The sequence below is a fragment of the Nycticebus coucang genome, chromosome 10 (assembly GCF_027406575.1).
Source record: "Nycticebus coucang isolate mNycCou1 chromosome 10, mNycCou1.pri, whole genome shotgun sequence".
Classification (NCBI taxonomy): Eukaryota; Metazoa; Chordata; class Mammalia; order Primates; family Lorisidae; genus Nycticebus; species Nycticebus coucang.
This window is the reverse complement of record NC_069789.1, coordinates 50,554,464-50,574,750: the sequence shown is the minus strand read 5'-3', so window position 1 is coordinate 50,574,750 and position 20,287 is coordinate 50,554,464. Positions and strand designations below refer to the sequence as shown.

Below are 20,287 nucleotides of genomic sequence, written 5' to 3'. Positions count from 1 at the left end.
TAGTTACACAATCAAAGATAACTCTAAAATTCTACCTGGTAATTGGCATTGGATTTTATTTTTATGGAATTAGAAACTCATTAAAAAGCCTTACCCCTTACAAAATTTATTCAAAACTAATACTGAATACTTGACTAATTTGAAACAATTAAAAGTTAGAAGTTGCTGAACATTCCAACTTTCAAAACAAATATCCAATATTTACAAATCCAGGAAATTTATTAGCAGTTATTTCCATTGCCATTTATTTCTATTCATTCTTTTTTAAAACATTTTTAAATTTAACACTATTAAGGGGTATTTCTATTCATTCTTTTTTTTTTTTTTTTTTTGTAGAGACAGAGTCTCACTTTATGGCCCTCAATAGAGTGCCATGGCTTCACACAGCTCACAGCAACCTCCAACCTCTGGGCTTAAGAGATTCCCTTGCCTCAGCCTCCCGAGTAGCTGGGACTACAGGCGCCCGCCACAAGGCCCGGCTACTATTCATTCTTTATAAATCCTTATTTGTGTTCTTTTTTTCCATCAAATAACCTAACTCTTATTTGAAATTTAAATTTTCATAGTTGAAGTTTATTTTTTAGGGCACAGGTAATCAAGTTGCTGAAATAAAGCCACTGTGTGTAAAATATTTAATCTGATGATAAAACTTGATTAATATTAACATTTTAATGACTATATATTTAGAATTTGAAGTGAAGCTTCAATGTTAATATCGATTACTTTTCAAAGTTTAATGTGCTCTCCTCTAAATACAACCATGTCCAAAGTTCCTGTTTTCTACTATTAATTATTAGATAAAGTGATATAATGAAGCAAGTAGCCAATCTGTTCTAATCAATTCTACTTTTTTATCTGCAGAGGGGCTGAAACCAAACAACTTTTTGATTTCCAAAACTCAGACTTTTGGTGAAAGGCGGCCAGACAAGGATACAGAACCCAGCACCATGAAACATCAAAGAGCTGAGGAAATTGAATGCCTTTCACACCAATTCTAAACTCACAAAATCTATCTTCACATCCTCTGTACCACACAATAAAGAGTTTGGAAATCATATTTTGTTTTTGAAGGCCTACGTCCAATGCTTGAGAGCCTGAAGTCCAAGCCAATTGTGGCAATCCTAGGGTGCTTATCCCAAATTTAAATATTTTTTAGGGAAGGAGGAGAATGAGTCTACTTTCTTCACTATTATACCTGATAATTATATATAAAATAATTTTACCAACAATAATCTACAGAAAGCAGAAGGCTTCCAGATGGCATGAGAAAGGGAAAGGCTTATCCGTGTACTTCTTGTTTAGTTATTTCTTCCCAAATTTTGTTTCCATTTTTCAGCAATATCCCCTTCTTTCATCAAGTACATGTATTACAGGTTTTCATAATCTCAAATAATATTTCTTTTTGGATCATGATGTAATGTTCTTTTACTCTTATTTTAGATACGCTGGTTAGATACACAGTATTTCACAAAATAAGAAATTCCCCAGCATTTCCCCAGGTTAGTCTTTTAAGTTGCCTGTGATAGTTTTACATATCCTTGGGGTTTTTGCTCATTAAGTTTATGAGTGAATGTGTATCTAATCTAACCATGTATTTGATAATTGACTTTAAAACAAGCTCCTATTAGAAGTGAATGATGGAAAAGAGGGCTAAGTTGATTTTTTAAAACTAGAAAGTGGTCAGGTGCAGTGGCTCACACCTGTAATCCTAGCAGTCTGGGAGGCTGAGGCAGGTGGACTGCCTGAGCTCACAGGTTTGAGACCAACCTGAGCCAGAGCGAGACTTCATCTCTAAAAATAGCCGGGCTTCAGGGCAGGCGCCTATAGTCCCAGTTACTCGGGAGGCTGAGGCAAGGGAATCGCTTGAGTCCAAGAGTTTGAGGTTGCTGTGAGCTATGATGCCACAGCCCTCAAGGGGTGAGAGACTCTGTCTCAAAAATAAATAAACAAAATAAAATTAGAAATTAAGGTACTGTTAGATTAGTGAGGCACATAGCTTAATTTTGAGTATCATTCTGCACTGAAGTTAAATATCTTCTTCATATTACCCTAATGTAGTGTTGTTACTAAACATAATTCCTTACAGGGTTTCCCCCCAATAATACAAAGCAAAATTATAATAAGATTGTACTAAAATTAAGCATCTTTGTCTTTGATTAGAGAGATTTTTAGCACATGACTGTATGTCATTTCTCACATATATTGTCTTGGGCTTCCAGTATTTTTGTATCAAGAAAGTTGTTTTCTTATGTTTGAAATGGTGACATTTCTGATAACGACTAGCAGAGGACACAGTGGGGTTTTTTTCTCCTTTTTTTTTTTTTTCACTTACTGAAGAACTAAAGGTATTTTAGTTTATAAATGAACTGCTTTTTCCCCAGGAAAACAAATAGTCATAATTATGGCCTCTTTTAAAGGGCATAATGAAATGTAGGTATTAGACATTATTTCAAAACTTTATTTGTAAATTAATTAAATACTGACCATGCCCTCGAGAAAAGAATAACAGAAATAGTTTGAATAAATGGAAGTTTGAAATAGTGCATCACTTCTCTAGATTTTTTTCTTAACTCCAAGTTTATATTTATGAATTGTGCTTTGACAAATCAAATTATAAAAAGAAAGTCTCACTTTTGAGAACTATAATGCTTTCCAGAATAAAAGTCAAATTTATTGACTTACCTAAAAAACTCTAAAGCAAGAGGTAATTTTAGTGAGAAGATTTTTTAAAATGACTTTTAAAATATGTTCTAAAAGAAAACAACTGTCGGCTGTGGCTACAGGGTGGATACCTGAGTTTTCATGCCAGTTTGTTCCTGGCATGGAAAACAAAGCTGTTTTCCTCTCCATTTTCTTTATCAGAGGCTGGTTATGCCAGCAAACGTAAATTTACGGCCCTTGCCAAAGCCCTGGAGAGTCCCTAGCTCCACGCTTCTATAGTCATGTACTTTTGTAATACCAAGGTTAAGAGCCAGAGATCTCATGACAATATTAATGTGTCCTAGGGTCATTGGAAGTTAAGTGGGCATCAGAGGAGAAGCCAAGTTTGAAATACATGGAGCCAGAAAGTAATCTGTGGAAAATATCAAAAAATCAGATCCGAAAAATTGTTAACAGAGGATTCAAGTCTCATCTATTTTACCACAAACCTAGAGCAATAAAACCCTTAACTAGTGCACCTGTGTGCAAAGACGTGTGTGTTTATTTTATACACTATTATTTAAAAAAAATTTTATCAACCTTGACAGAGGAAGGACTGAATTATTTCCCTTTTCTATGTACAGAAAAATATATGATAGGCCATGAGTGGTGGCTCACACCTGTAATCCTAGCACCCTGGGAGGCTGAGGTAGGGGGATGGCTTGAGTTCAGGAGTTCGAGACCAGCCTGAGCAAGAATGTGAACCTGTCTCTACTAAAAATAAAAAAATTAGACAAGCATGGAAGTGTACATGCATAGTCCTAGTCACTCTGGAGCCTGAGGCAGGAGGATCACTTGATCCCAGGACTTTGAGGTTGCTGTGAGCTAAGCCAAAGTCACAGCACCCTAGCCCAGGGCAAAATAGCAAGATTCTGTCTCAAAAAACCAAAAAGGATATTAAAAAATCATTATACTGTGAAGTGACAAAGACTGTGCAGCCAGGCTAGGCACATGCTTATGATCCTAGCACTTTGGGAGGCTGAGGGAGAAGGATCATTTGAGGCCAGGAGTTTGAGACCAGCCTGAGCAATATAGCAAGACCCCAGCTCGGGCTGGATGCAGTGGCTCAAGCCTGTAATCATAACACTCTGGGACAGGGGAGGATCCCTTGAGCTCAGGAGTTCAAGACTGGCCTGAGCAAGAACAAGACCCCCATCTCTACTAAAAACAGAAAAAAAATCAATGGGCATCGTGGCAAGCACCAGTTGTCCAAGCTACTTGGGAGGCTGGGGCAAGGAGGATCGCTTGAACTCAGGAATTTGAGATTGCTGTGAGCTAGGCTGACACCATGGTACTCTATCTCGGGCAACAGAGCAGGACTATAACTCAAAACAAAAAGCAAAACAAAACCCATCTCTATAAATAATAGAAAAAATAGCCAGATGCAGGGGTGTGTGCCTTTAGTCCCAGCTACTCAGGAGGCTGAGGCAGGAGAGGGAGTACTTGAACCCAAGAGTTTGAGGATACAGTGAGCTATAATGATGCTACTCTAGCCCAAACAACAGCAAGACCCTGTCTAAAAAAAGAAAGGTAATATTTAGATATGTCATGCAGTTAATAAAAATAGAATGGTTTTTTTTGTGTGTGTGCTGTTTGCCAGGTTGTAAATTCTGTAATTTGTGATTTCTGTTATCATTCTGTATTTTTCTTAGTGGGCTCCTGAAATTGTATAAGCTTTAGGCCCCACAAAATTTGCTCTGTGTAATGAAGACATTAAATTATATCCAGGGAGTAAAATAAAGTGGGAAGTAATGAAATGATTTTGTTTCTGAAATATCATTAATATAGGTAGTTCTATCATGTTTGGGTAAAATATCTATAAGACCAACACAATTATTGATTGGTTTGACAGAAATATTTTTAATAATTCTGATTTTCTGGCTCAGCACCTGTAGCTCAGGAGCTAGGGCGCCAGTCACATACACCAGAGCTGCTGGGTTCAAATATAAATCAGGCCTGCCAAATGACAATGACAACTACAACCAAAAAATAGCCAGAGTGTGGCGGACACCTCTAGTCCCAGCTACTTGGGAGGCTGAGGCAAAGAGAATTGCTTAAGCCCAAGAGTTTGAGGTTGCTGTGAGCTGTGATGCCACAGCACTCGACCCAGGGTGACAGCTTGAGCCTCTGTCTCAAAAACAAAAAAAAATAATAATAATAATTCCCTTTCTGCTATGATAACTGTATGGGGTCATTATACTGACAGTCTCTCTCTCCCCTATGCCTCACCAAAAACTTACTCCAAGGAAGAGATGGAGGGAGAAAACCCTATCCTTTTCACATGTAAAAGCCATTTCACCCCTCGAAGCTTTATTTTCTTCCTCTGAAAACTTGTTAGAAATTTCTGACTGAGATCTAAAATACCTGAATAGAGGAAAAAAGGAGCAAGATGGCAGCCGAGTAACAGCTTCCTTGCATCTGGGCACGGTGAGTCCGGGGAGATAGGACTCCAGGCATCTCTGGCTGGTGGGATCTGCCTATCTCATCACCCCTGCAAGGATACAGAGAGTCAGTGAGAGACTTCTGGACCCCAAGAAGAGGACTAAAACAGTGGAAAACCGGCAAGTGGTCGCGTGTGTTCAATCCATCTAAACCCGCCCGCAACTGTAAGTTCAGTAGCAGCGAGACTGCAAACCAGAAAGGCCTTAACTGTGAACTGGTTTGGTGTCTTTGGACTTGGCACTCAGTTGAACTGCCTTGGGGAGAGCCTGAGCGGGAATGTGGAGAACTTTGGCCATTGTCTAGGGCCCCAGTCTGAGCCACTGAACTAGATGGAGCTAATAGTGTTTGGCTGTGGGCCACAGGGAGCCATTGTGAGCGATCTGCCCCAGCAAGCTCCGCCCTCAGAGTCGCAGAGCTAGAATCAGTTGGGAGCTGTTAACCCAGCAACTGAGTAGCCTAAGGGTGGGGTCTGAGCCGCCTTGCAGCGCTAACCCTCAGGGGCAGAGTGAGACCGGATTTGGCACACTGGGTAAGTGGATAGCCACTTCAGCAGTGATTCCAGCGACAAGCACTTTCCTGGGAAAGCTTCTGCTCAGCAAGTTTACAAGTTCAAAGTGCCTTTTAGGTGGCCTGAAGAGAGATTTAGGGTGTTTACCTGCTGGGGTTTGAGAAATCAGCAGCCTCCAGTCGTATCAGAACTGTGATTAACATCTCATACCCCAGAAGACCACGTGTTGCCCAGACAATATTCAATAACATATACATACTGCTTTGTTTTTGGTTGTGTTTTGTTTTTTGTGTTTTTTTCTTTTTTTTTTTTTGGTTTGGTTGGTTTTTTTGTTTATTTTGATGTTGTTGATGTTGTTCTGTTTTTTAATTTCAACCTTTTCCATACAGATCTTTTTTCTTTCTCAATTTTTCTAGTTTAATTGTAATTTCCCATTGCTGCCTTTTTCAATAACTAGAACTTCATTTTTGCTAGTGTTTCTACTGCTATTATTTGATTTTTCACCCAATTTTACCCTGTAAAGTTTTCTGTTTGCTTGTTTTGGTTTGATTTATAGCATTTTTGTCTTTCCTCTCTACTTGGTGGAGGTGGGGTACTGTGTCTGATCAGGATAACAAAGAGCTGCTGACCTCAAGGGACCCACCCAACTGGGCACTCCCAGAAGGTGTTTTTTTTTAAAGGTTGTGTCAAAGTACCCTACTGTACACCTATATTGCTCTGTCTCCCTCTTTCTGTGCCTCTCTTTTTTTTGTCAATATTGCTTTTACCCACCCCCTCTCCTTTCTCTATTTTTTTTTTCTTTTCACTCGGTCCTCCTTTCTTTCATCCCTTTCTTGCTCTTCAACCTTCTCACCCTTCTGGTCCTGTATCAAAAGGACTCATCTAACCCTTAGTCCACAGGCACGAGAACTTAAATAGCAAGAGGAAGTGAAAGGAAAATTAGGGCAAGGAAACAGATAAAAGAAATCACTCATGAGGAACAATCAGCAGAAAACTCCAGGCAACATGAAGAACCAGTCAAGAACAACCCCGCCAAGGGACCATGAGGTAGCTACTGCAGAGGATTCCACCTATAAAGAAATGTTAGGAATGACAGAAAGGGAATTTAGAATACACATGTTGAAAACAATGAAAAAAAATCATGGAAACAATGAAGGAAACTGCTAATAAAGTGGAAAATAACCAAAAGGAAATCAAAAAACAGAATCAAATAAGAGATGAACGATATGAACAATATAAAAAGGATGTAGCAGAGCTGAAGGAACTGAAGCAGTCAATTAGGGAACTTAAAGATGCAATGGGAAGTATCAGCAACAGGTTAGACCATGCAGAACAAAGAATTTCAGAGGTAGAAGACAAAGTTCTTGAGATAACTCAGACAGTAAAAGATGCAGAAAAGAAGAGAGAGAAAGCAGAACATTCACTGTCAGAATTATGGGACTTTATGAAGCGTTCCAACATACGAGTTATAGGAATCCCAGAAGGGGAAGAAGAATGCCCCAGAGGAATGGAAGCCATACTAGAGAATATTATAAAAGAAAATTTCCCAAACATCACCAAAGATTCTGACACACTGCTTTCAGAGGGATATCGGACCCCAGGTCGCCTCAACTCTAACCGAGCTTCTCCAAGACACATTGTGATGAACCTATCCAAAGTCAAGACAAAAGAAAAGATTCTGCAAGCTGCCAGGAGTAAGCGCCAGTTGACCTAAAGGGGCAAATCCATCAGAGTGACTGCAGACTTCTCTAATGAAACTTTCCAAGCAAGAAGACAAAGGTCATCTACCTTTAATCTACTTAAACAGAACAATTTCCAGCCCAGAATTCTGTACCCTGCTAAGCTAAGTTCAAAATTGATGGAGAAATCAAATCGTTTACGGACATACAAACATTGAGGAAATTTGCCACAACAAGACCAGCTCTACAGGAAATACTTCAACCTGTTCTACACACTGACCACCACAATGGATCAGCAGCAAAGGAAGAACTCAGAAATTAAAGGACAGAACCTAACCTCCACACTGATGCAAAAGATAAAACTAAGCAATGGACTCTCACAAAATAAGATGAATAGAATACTACCATACTGATCAATTATCTCAATAAATGTTAATGGCTTGAATTCCCCACTGAAAAGGCATAGATTGGCTCACTGGATTAACAAACACAAGCCATCCATTTGCTATCTGCAAGAAACACACCAGGCTTCAAAAGACAAATTAAAGCTCCGAGTCAAGGGTTGGAGCAAATTTCGGGCAAATGTCATTCAGAGGAAAAGAGGAGTTGCAATCTTATTTTCAGATTCATGTGGATTTAAAGCAACTAAAGTCAAAAAAGACAAAGATGGTCACTTTATATTGGTCAAGAGAAAAATACAACAAGCAGATGTTTCAATTCTAAATATTTATGCACCCAATTTATTTTTATTTTTATTTTTTTTTGTAGAGACAGAGTTTCACTTTATTGCCCTCGGTAGAGTGCCGTGGCCTCACACAGCTCACAGCAACCTCCAACTCCTGGGCTTAGGCGATTCTCCTGCCTCAGCCTCCCGAGCAGCTGGGACTACAGGCGCCCGCCATAACGCCCGGCTATTTTTTTTTTTGTTACAGTTTGGCCGGGGGACGGGTTTGAACCTGCCACCCTTGGTATATGGGGCCGGCGCCCTACTCACTGAGCCACAGGCGCCGCCCTTATGCACCCAATTTAAATGCTCCCAGATTCTTGAAACAGACCTTACTCAGTCTGAGCAATATGATATCTGATAATACTATAATAACAGGGGACTTTAACACTCCTTTTACAGAGCTGGACAGATCCTCTAAACAGAAATTAAACAAAGATATAAGAGCTTTAAATGAGACCCTAGAACAACTGTGCTTGATATACACATATAGAACACACCATCCCAAAGATAAAGAATATACATTCTTCTCATCAGCCGATGGAACATTCTCCAAAATTGATCATATCCTGGGACACAAAACAAATATCAACAGAATCAAAAGAATTGAAATTTTACCTTGTATCTTCTCAGACCATAAGGCACTAAAGGTGGAACTCAACTCTAACAAAAACGCTCAACCCCACACAAAGGCATGGAAATTAAACAATCTTCTGTTGAATAACAGATGGGTGCAGGAAGAAATAAAACAGGAAATCATTAACTTCCTTGAGCATAACAACAATGAAGACACAAGCTACCAAAACCTGTGGGATACTGCAAAAGCAGTTTTGAGAGGAAAATTCATCGCTTTAGATGCCTACATTTGAAAAACAGAGAGAGAGTGCATCAACAATCTCACAAGCCATCTTATGGAATTGGAAAAAGAAGAACAATCTAAGCCTAAACTCAGTAGAAGAAAAGAAATATCCAAAATCAAATCAGAGATCAATGAAATTGAAAACAAAAGAATCATTCAGAAAATTAATGAAATAAGGAGGTGGTTTTTTGAAAAAATAAATAAAATAGATAAACCATTGACCAGACTAATGAGAAATAGAAAAGTAAAATCTCTAGTAACCTCAATCAGAAATGATAAAGGGGAAATATCAACTGATCCCACAGAGATACAAGAGATCATCTCTGAATACTACCAGAAACTCTATGCCCAGAAATTTGACAATGTGAAGGAAATGGATCAATATTTGGAACCACACCCTCTCCCTAGACTTACCCAGGAAGAAATAGAGCTCCTTAACAGACCAATTTCAAGCACTGAGATCAAAGAAACAATAAAAAATCTTCCAACCAAAAAATGCCCTGGTCCAGATGGCTTCACTCCAGAATTCTATCAAACCTTCGAGGAAGAGCTTATTCCTGTACTGCAGAAATTATTCCAAAAAATTGAGGAAGAAGGAATCTTCCCCAACACATTCTATGAAGCAAACATCACCCTGATACCAAAACCAGGAAAAGACCCAAACAAAAGGAGAATTTCAGACCAATCTCACTCATGAATATAGATGCAAAAATTCTCAACAAAATCCTAGCCAATAGATTATAGCTTATCATCAAAAAAGTCATTCATCATGATCAAGTAGACTTCATCCCAGGGATGCAAGGCTGGTTTAATATATGCAAGTCCATAAACGTTATCCACCATATTAACAGAGGCAAAAATAAAGATCACATGATCCTCTCAATAGATGCAGAAAAAGCATTTGATAAAATCCAGCATCCTTTCCTAATTAGAATACTGAAGAGTATAGGCATAGGTGGCACATTTCTAAAACTGATTGAAGCTATCTGTGACAAACCCACAGCTAATATTTTACTGAATGGAGTAAAACTGAAAGCTTTTCCTCTTAGAACTGGAACCAGACAAGGTTGTCCTCTGTCACCTTTACTATTCAACATAGTGCTGGAAGTTCTAGCCAATACAATTAGGCAAGACAAGGAAATAAAGGGAATCCAAATGGGAGCAGAGGAGGTCAAACTCTCCCTCTTTGCTGACGACATGATCTTATACTTAGAGAACCCCAAAGACTCAACCACAAGACTCCTAGAAGTCATCAAAAAATACAGTAATGTTTCAGGATATAAAATCAATGTCCACAAGTCAGTAGCCTTTGTGTACACCAATAACAGTCAAGATGAGAAGCTAATTAGGGACACAACTCCCTTCACCATAGTTTCAAAGAAAATGAAATACCTAGGAATATACCTAACGAAGGAGGTGAAGGACCTCTATAAAGAAAATTATGAAATCCTCAGAAAGGAAATAGCAGAGGATATTAACAAATGGAAGAACATACCATGCTCACGGATGGGAAGAATCAACATTGTTACAATGTCTATACTTCCCAAAGCAATCTACCTATTCAATGTCATTCCTATCAAAATACCAACATCGTACTTTCAAGATTTGGAGAAAATGATTCTGCATTTTGTATGGAACCAGAAAAAACCCTGTATAGCTAAGGCAGTTCTTAGTAATAAAAATAAAGCTGGAGGCATCAGCATACCAGATTTTAGTCTGTACTACAAAGCCATAGTGGTCAAGACAGCATGGTACTGGCACAAAAACAGAGACATAGACACTTGGAATCGAATTGAAAACCAAGAAATGAAACTAACATCTTACAACCACCTAATCTTTGATAAACCAAACAAGAACATACCTTGGGGGAAAGACTCCCTATTCAATAAATGGTGTTGGGAGAACTTTTACATGTAAAAGACTGAAACTGGACCCACACCTTTCCCCACTCACAAAAATTGATTCCAAATGGATAAAGGACTTAAATTTAAGGCATGAAACAATAAAAATCCTCCAAGAAAGCATAGGAAAAACACTGGAAGATATTGGCCTTGGGAAAGACTTCATGAAGAAGACTGCCATGGCAATTACAACAACAACAAAAATAAACAAATGGGACTTCATTAAACTGAAAAGCTTCTGTACAGCTAAGGAGACAATAACCAAAGCAAAGAGACAACCTACACAATGGGAAAGAATATTTGCATATTTTCAATCAGACAAAAGCTTGATAACTAGGATCTATAGAGATCTCAAATTAATCCACATGAAAAAAGCCAACAATCCCATATATCAATGGGCAAGAGACATGAATACAACCTTCTCTAAAGATGACAGACGAATGGCTAACAAACACATGAAAAATGTTCATCATCTCTATATATTAGAGAAATGCAAATCAAAACAACCCTGAGATATCATCTAACCCCAGTGAGAATGGCCCACATCACAAAATCTCAAAACTGCAGATGCTGGCGTGAATGTGGAGAGAAGGGAACACTTTTACACTGCTGGTGGGACTGCAAACTAGTACAACCTTTCTGGAAGGAAGTATGGAGAAACCTCAAAGCACTCAAGCTAGACCTACCATTTGATCCTGCAGTCCCATTACTGGTCATCTACCCAGAAGGAAAAAAATCCTTTTATCATCAGGACACTTGTACTAGACTGTTTATTGCAGCTCAATTTACAATCGCCAAAATGTGGAAACAGCCTAAATGCCCACCAACCCAGGAATGGATTAACAAGCTGTGGTACTTGTATACCATGGAATACTATTCAGCTATTTAAAAAAATGGAGACTTCACATCCTTCGTATTAACCTGGATGTAAGTGGAAGACATTATTCTTAGTAAAGCAACACAAGAATGGAGAAGCATGAATCCTATGTACTCGATTTTGATATGAGGACAATTAATGACAGTTAAGGTTATGGGAGGGAGGAAAAGCAGAAAGAGGGACCGAGGGTGGGAGGGTGGGGCCTTGGTGTGTGTCACATTTTATGGGGGCAAGACATGATTGCAAGAGGGACTTTACCTAACAATTGCAATCAGTGTAACCTGGCTTATTGTACCCTCAATGAATCCCCAACAATAAAAAATAAAATAAAATAAAATAAAATACCTGAATAGAATCTCTGATGTTTAAAAAGATAAAACTCCAACTGGTCATATTTTATTGTTAGCAGAGGTACAAGTTTTGTGGAGACATTGATTAAAATATAAAACTAAACTACTATTTTCCCCAACTAGTAGGACAACATATTCTTGTATAAATAAAGCTCTGGATGTTTCTATTTTCCTGGGCTTCATCATTTTCCTATTTTAGCAATTACTAACCAAAAAACTAGAAACAAACACCAGAAAGGAGTGAAAAAAAATATCTGGAGTATCTGTGTGAATGTAAAATATGATTGGGAGTATGGAAATAGACGGAGAGTCACTTATTCTTACAACCCCTCTGTATTCCAGCATGTTCACATACAATGTAATGAATTAGGAAACTGGCTGCTCTTATCTAAATGTGTCTCTCACCCCACTTCATATTTTGAAGCTGTAACAACTAGAAAGTCTGACAGTATTAAGAAGTGGGTCCTTAAGAACATGATTAAGTAATGGGGGCAGAACCCTCATGAATGGATCTGTTTTCCTTTTTATCCCTTCTGCCGTATGAGGATGCAGAAGAAGGTGCCATCTTAGAAGCAGAGAGCGTCACTGAATCTGCTGGCACTGGTTAATCTTGGACTTCCCAGTCTCCGGAGCTGTGAGAAATATGTTTCTGTTGTTTATTAAACTACCCAGTCTAAGGTGTTTTGTTATAACAGCAGGAAAGACTGAAATACTGGCAGGTTCCATAATTTGAGCACCTTATATCTTACTCTCATTTTCCGAATTATTGTGGTATAAATATAAATACATTATAAAATGGCCATTTAAAAAATACATTCCATAGATTAGATTTTAGAATACTTTGTATGGAATTTTACACAGAATATAGTAGAACACTCCTTTCTTGGCCTCACAAATGTGTCATTGATAAGAGATTGTTGATATCTTCATTTCCATTTTACAACTGAAGAAACAAATTTAAAATGGTGGTGAGTTCAGGGTTGAGTGAGCTAGAAACACCAGAAACAATCCACAGCTCCTTTTCTCCTATCCAGTACTCTGTTGACGCTTTCCTAAATTTATAATTTCTAAATAATAGGAAGAATGGAACCTATACGGGGAAGATGGTGAACCCAGTGGAGTCTGTCTCTCTTGGGTCTGCGATCTTGGTTTTGAAGGCAAGAACTTCTGTATCCCAATGATTCCTACAACAGTCCAGCCCCACCGGGATTTGAGGGGAATAATTTTTAGCACTCTATTTCTTGAGTGGTACTTGACTAAACATTAAAATTATGGGGTGGGTGGGAAGGGGAGAATTTAAACCTCCCTCTCTCCCAGACATCAGAATATTTTAGAGCTCTCAGGTGGTTTCGAGGTGAGCCAAAATTAAGAAGCATTTCTGAAACTTTAGTGTAAGTATTAATTATCTAGTTTTTTTTAAAAGATAAACAAAATTGACAAACCCTTTGCCAAACTAAGAAAAGCAAGAAGCCCCAAATAAAATCAGAGATGGAGACATTACAACTGATACTGGTGAAATTCAAAAGATTATCAGAGACTACAACAAACAACTATATGCCAATGAATTGGAAAACTAGGGAAAAAAAATGAATAAATTCTAGAACACATATAACCTGCCAAGATTGAACTAGGAAGAAATCTAAAACCTAAACAGATCAATAACATGTAATGAGATTTAGAAGTAGTAATGAAACATCTCCCATCAAAGAAAAGCTCAGGACTGGATGGCTTCATTACTGAATCAAACATTTAAAGAGCTAATACCAATACTTTTCAAACTATTACAAAAAGCCGAGAAGGAGGGAATACTCCCAGAGTCATTCGACAAAGCCAGTATCACCCTGATACCCAAACCAGACAGACAAAAACAAAAACAACAAAAAAAAAACTATAGGCTGATGTCTCTGAGGAATATAAATGCAAAAATTCTCTACAAAATACTAGCAAACCAAGTTTAACAACATATTAAAAAATTACTCTTCATGATCAAGTACAATTCATTGCAAGGATGCAAAGATGGTTCAACATACACAAATCAATGTAATACCTCATATTAACAGAACAAAGGGAAAAAAACATTATTTCAATTGATGCTGAAAAGCAGTTGCTAAAATTCATAATAAAGGTTCAAAAAAAACTAGATATAGAAGAAACATAGCTCAACACAACACACAAGCCATAAATAATAGACCCACAGTTAGTATTATACTCAATGAGGAAACACTGAAAGCCTTGCCTCTAAGATCTGGGACAAAACAAGGATGCCCACTTTCACCACTGTTATTCAGCATAGTAGCTTTACTAGCTGCCTCATGAAGAGAAGAAAGCATTCTGTACAATCCATCCCCAGCCAGCCACTTCCACTGGAAGGCTGGATTCCAACTTCCTTGCTTTCTCCTTCTCTTTTCCTCTTACACACACACACATACACACACACTCACACACATGCACACACAGTACCTTATAGATGCTGTCCATGATAGGCATCAGATAATTGTCATCCTATGCAATTGTGTTCTTGCAGGTTTATAAGAAACAGCTCAGATCCCATCACCCTCTCCATCTTTATATTGCTATAAAATAAAGCAATTTAAATATTTGCAGCAATCTTTACAAGACACATGTCTTCTTATTATCAAGCATCTTCCTAAGGAGATGATAAACATCTATCATAGTTCATAAACAGTCTATGTGATATATACTCTCACAACCATCTATCAGCAACACAAGATCACACAAAGCCAATGTAATAGTTCCAAAGTGCATTCATCTCCTATTGAAATGAAATCATTCAGGCATATGTTAGGTTCAGAATGTTTTGAGTCCTCCAGAAAGAGTAACCTAAAACCATGGTTTTTAACCTTCACTGCACAATGGTATCACCTGAAAAGCTTCAGAAACATAGGTGCCTAGGTCCCATCCCAAGTTTCTGATTTGATTATTTCAGAGGGTGGCCTACGTGCCAGAATATTTAAAAGTTCCCAGATGATTTAATGTGTAGCTAAACCTAAGAATCACGGATCTAAAAGACTAGGGCAATTGGGCTCCAGGGTAATGATTGAAGAGCCATGTCTGGACACTCCAGAGGAAGAAAGATGAAAAATGCTCTTTACTGGGTTCATTCGGCTTGCCAACATGTGTACTAATTGAAGAGAAGACTGTCGCAAACAACTGTAAGATCTTAGATTTGAAAGTTCCTTTAGAGTTTGAAGGCATTGGATCTTAGTTTACCCTGACCACAAGCCTGGGAGGTCGTTTGATATGATAGATATAATAACTATATCTATTAGTTATGTTTATCTAATGAGAAGCAAGAGCCTCAGAGAGGTGAGTGATTTGCAGAGATGTAGATGGGAGAATCATAACTCGGAATGTTCAGTAGCTCCAAAATTCTCACAGTTTTATCTGCACATTTAAACTCCCTCCCCCCACCCCTGAAGAAGAGCAAAATATGCTTCTGGGTAAAAGACAGGAAATTTTAAGATAAGATGAAATGACAGAGGAAAATAACGACCAAAATGAGAAGTTCCTCAGACAGTAACAATGATGAACTGACTTCATATTAGGAACAATGAGCAGCTGTGATTGTTTTATTTATTCTGGTGTATGTTTGTAATCTGAGCAGAAGATTGAGATGGCAACAGAAAGTCAGACAGTCAGGTAACTTTCTAGTTTTCCCATCCGCAAAAACTTCAATGGGAACCTTATATATAGTCCTTGAAGCAAGAGTAAAGGTGGGTGTAAGCTTCTGTAGACTATCAGGGTATGAGATTAAGGTAGTATTAAATTATTTGAAAGAAATAAGATGATGTTACAACAGTAATAAGGAAAACCACCTTAATATTTAACTATCCAAATTTTCAAAGAGTAAATCTTTTGAACCTTGGGATTTTAGTTTGCTCTCTTATTCAGAGCTTTGGAAGCTGATTTAGGGCAGGCATCTGTTTTCCCTTCTACTTTCTTGTAGCAATAGCACCCCTCTTTCACTTCATGTAGTCCAAATGGAGCTGAGATCTGATCTCCCCAGCTCCCCATATGGATTCATGATTTAGGCTGGGTCACTCATAGTACCTCATCCCCCAGCAATAGCAATGAACCCGGAAAAGTGGCCTGCAAAATGGGGTCTGAGAAGCTAAGCTGAAGCAGTACAGCTGACCAAGTCTGCTCAGCCTTCCACACACACCTTCTGTGATTATCTAGTTAAGGTTTCTCCGTGATTGTGAGGATGTTTAACTCAGGAGACTTAAGGAAGTAGTCACACAGAGACAATAGGTGTTGTGATATGGTAAAGGTTACTTTGATGATAGGATGTTTTCTTTACTGATTCTCTTGGATATTTTGTTAATGGAAAATAACCTTTCTGTTGTTTAAACATTTTGCATTATCAGAATGAAGACTACTTTGATGTTACTTCCTATCAGATAAAGTTAAAATTTTCTAGGTCTATTTCCCTGTATTCCCATTACAAAAACTACTAGAATTGTAACTGAGGCAGAACAGAATTGAGAGGCTACTCTCACTATTCTCCAGAATTGCTGGCCTTCTGATAATAGAGCTAGTTTGGACCTACACCTTGTGTCTGCATACTGGCTGGACAGACAGGTGGCTGAATCCTCTTTGTCTGATAACAGTAATTGGTCTAAGGGTGACAGCTATTCCAACCAGGGGCAATTAAGGTATGCGTTGGTTACAGATCAATTACTCCAGCATCTGCAAAGTAAATCCCAAATAGTTTAACAAATACAAGTGTACCTGTAATTCATATAAGTCCAGTGTGGCCTTCCATGTGGTCATTCAGGGGTCCAGGCTCCTTTCATCTTGTGTCTCCACTCTCTTCTTGGGCCTCAGAGTCCTCTGCATTCGGCCAGCAAGTTCAGAAAGAGGATAAAGAATCACTTTTGGAAGGTTTATAGTGCCAAGCTGGAAGTGAAACCTTTCACATCTCCTCACATCCCGTCAGCCGTATTCAGTCACATGGCTACCCCTAAAGCAAAGAAGGCCAGGAATGCAATCTAGTTATGAATTCAGGAGAATGAAGAAACAGGTTTGGTAAACAGCCAGCCAGGCTCTACCACAAGATGTTTTTCTGGGATTAGTATCGGAGTGTTGGGAGTGCTCACTGGGGTCATGTCAGCTTGGAGAACGGTAGCCATCTTTCCTATTTGCAGAGAAGTATGTGACCACACTGAAAGAATAGTTAACCAACACACAGAGGGAGGCAGAGCCAAGAAATGAGAAAAGAGAGGGAGAGGGAAAGACAGAGAGAGGGGGAAAGACTGGGAGGAGGAAGAAAAGAGGGAGGAAAAAAGGAAGGGAGGGGAGAAAAAGGGAGGAGAAAGAATATAGTCCATTGCATGAACTTCCTTTTAGAGTTTGAAGCAGCTTCTTTGCCTAGTGTCTTGATTTCTTTTCTACCAAGGAGAGGCTAACCTCAGCTATATTTCTTCTTGCCCTGAGTCCTAGAGCCTGGACACTTAGTGAAGGCCTAGCAGGGGCTCATGGCCCTGAGCAGGTACCAGAAATGGCTTTTAAGCGGTTAGCTGCAGTGCTCAGAGGAACAGCTCGTTCCTGGAATATAATTTTTCCCAAACCAGATCCTAGCTGGGAAGGGGAGACAGGGTTAGAAAACTTACAAGTTTAACTGCAGGTCTTTGAGAATGTTATATTTGATGTAGCAACGGAATCACAACTGGAGGGCAATGCAATAGAATGTTCTAGGAAACGTTTCTCAACCTCTGCTGGCTTGTGAACACCTATTTTAATAATATAAAAACTCTTTAGAAACTTTAAGAAACATTGTTTTCCTTGACTATGATAAAGAAATGATTTTTTTTTTTTTTTTTTGAGACAGAGTCTCACTATGTTGCCCTCGGTAGAGTGTCATGGCATCACAGCTCACAGCAACCTCAAACTCCTGGGCTTAAGCAATTCTCCTGCCTCAGCCTCCCAAGTAGCTGGGACAATAGGCACCTGCCACAATGCCTGGTTATTTTTTTGTTGCAGTTGTCATTGTTGTTTTTAGCTGGCCGGGGTTGGGTTCAAACCTGCCAGCCTCGGGGTATGTGGCCGGCACCCTACCCACTGAGCTACGGGCGCCGCCCGATAAAGAAATGATTTTTTGTAAATGTTTTTATTTTTAGATTAGCACCATATAAATATTGCAATGATAATTTAATACAATGTGTAATAATTTTTTTTTATTGTTGGGGATTCATTGAGGGTACAAGAAACCAGGTTACACTGATTGCATTTGTTAGATAAAGTCCCTCTTACAATCGTGTCTTGCCCCCAATGTAATAATATTCTTAAAAGGAAACATGTCAATTTCCCTTTTTAACAAATGAGTCAAGAAGTTAAATAAATTTGAAATAATTGTCTAAAAAAGATTTGTTGATAAATAAATTTGTAGTAACAAAAATTACTAAGGCATAGCCTAAAATTTACATGGTGAATGGTGGCATCATAAACATACATAAACTTATTTTATTGCCTACTATTTGTATTCTTGAATTTTCTCCTAAGGTATTTTGATAAATTTTAGTGTTTTGACTTTAAATGGCAAGAAAAAGGGAGGAGGTTTTAGGTTGCTATTTGCAAGCATGTCTCAGAAAATAAAACATATGAATATGACAAGTATTTTAATCAAATGAAAAGTCAGATTAAGTATAGTCTCACCATCACTTTTGTTTGTTTTTTGAGACAGAGTTTCACTTTGTCACCCTTGGTAGAGTGCTGTGGCATCATAGCTCACAGCAACCTCAAACTCTTCGGCTCAAATAATTCTCTTGCCTCAGCCTCCCAAGTAGCTGGGACTATAGGCACCTGCACCATGCCTGGCTATTTTTAGAGATGAGGTCTCACTCTAGCTCAGGCTGGTCTCAAACTCATGAGCTCTGGCAATCCACCCATCTTGGCCTCCCAAGTGCTGGGATTATAGGCGAGAGGCGCTGCACCCCACTTTCACTATCACTTTTGAAATTATTTTTCAAAGTATGAGAGAATCTTGGTTGCAGCTGTGCAAGAATTTTAATCGAATGACCAGAGCAAGAATCTGAGTAAAGAGCATCTTTAGGCTAACTTGCAGAACGATTTGTATGTAGCCATTAACTAATTGCATGTCAACATGAATATTCCATATACATCCTGTCTTTAAATGATGTGGAATTAAATACAAGCCTATAACCAATACAAAACAAATTGCAACTTTATTTTCAGTGTGTGTGGCTTGATTAGATCCTTAGTCAAGGCAATAAATTACAAGAATCGTTTAGTGGGAATAGGGTAATTTGGATGTGGGCTGGGTTTGGTAAGGAGTGATAGAATGCTTTGACTCAGATTCAGTATGGAGTCATCAGATAAATTCTTATTTTTTTTTAAGACTCAAAAAATAGACAACTAATATTTATAAATAAAAGTAAAAGATAATTTCAAAAAAAGATCATGCCAAATCTTATGGACAATAGAAAAAGAAGGGCTACTTCGAAATAATTCCACTTGATCTGGGTACACTTGATAGTTATTATGTCTTTTTGTAGAGTTGACCCCTGTATCATCATGTCACATCTTTCTTTTTCCCAGGTATTAGTTGTTCTAAAGTCTATTTTTCTGATTTTTTTTTTTTTTTATTTGTAGAGACAGAGTTTCACTTTATGGCCCTCAGTAGAGTGCCGTGGCATCACACAGCTCACAGCAACCTCCAACTCCTGGGCTTAAGCGATTCTCTTGCCTCAGCCTCCCGAGTAGCTGGGACTACAGGCGCCTGCCACAACGCTCAGCTATTTTTTGGTTGCAGTTCAGCCGGGGCCGGGTTTGAACCCGCCACCCTCGGTATATGGGGCCAGCGCCTTACCGACTGAGCCACAGGTGCCGCCCTGATATTTTTAATTTAATGATTCCAGCTTTGTTTATTAAGTGTTTTCATTGCACGTGTTTTTGTAATCTTTTACTTTTGCTAGACAGGCTAATACATATACAAAGTATATCTTTATATTTAAAGAGAGTAGCTTCTAGTAGTCAACATGCAGTTGGGTCTTGTTTTTAAAAAACTTGTATGACACTCTTTCAATTTGGCAAGTTTACACTATTTTTATGTATTATTGATAGGGTGAATTAAAATCTAAATCTGCCAACTTCCTGGTTTTTTCTATTTGTTCTGTTCTTTGTTTCCTCTGTTCTTTTCTTTTACAATTAATTAAATGTTTTCATAATTCCAAAAAAAAAAAAAGGAGTGATAGTGGTAGTATACTT

The 20,287-nt window shown here is 38.4% G+C and overlaps 1 protein-coding gene across 1 annotated transcript in view; it reads left to right on the top strand.

The window, feature by feature from the left end:
* The window catches only part of TRAF5 (TNF receptor associated factor 5), a 106,462-nt gene extending 105,449 nt beyond the window's left edge, over nucleotides 1-1,013 (top strand). The window contains exon 17 of the transcript XR_008383020.1: nucleotides 862-1,013. The gene's annotated coding sequence lies outside the window, so the exon portion shown is untranslated. The remainder of the gene's footprint in view (nucleotides 1-861) is intronic.
* The last annotated feature ends 19,274 nt before the right edge of the window (nucleotides 1,014-20,287 follow it).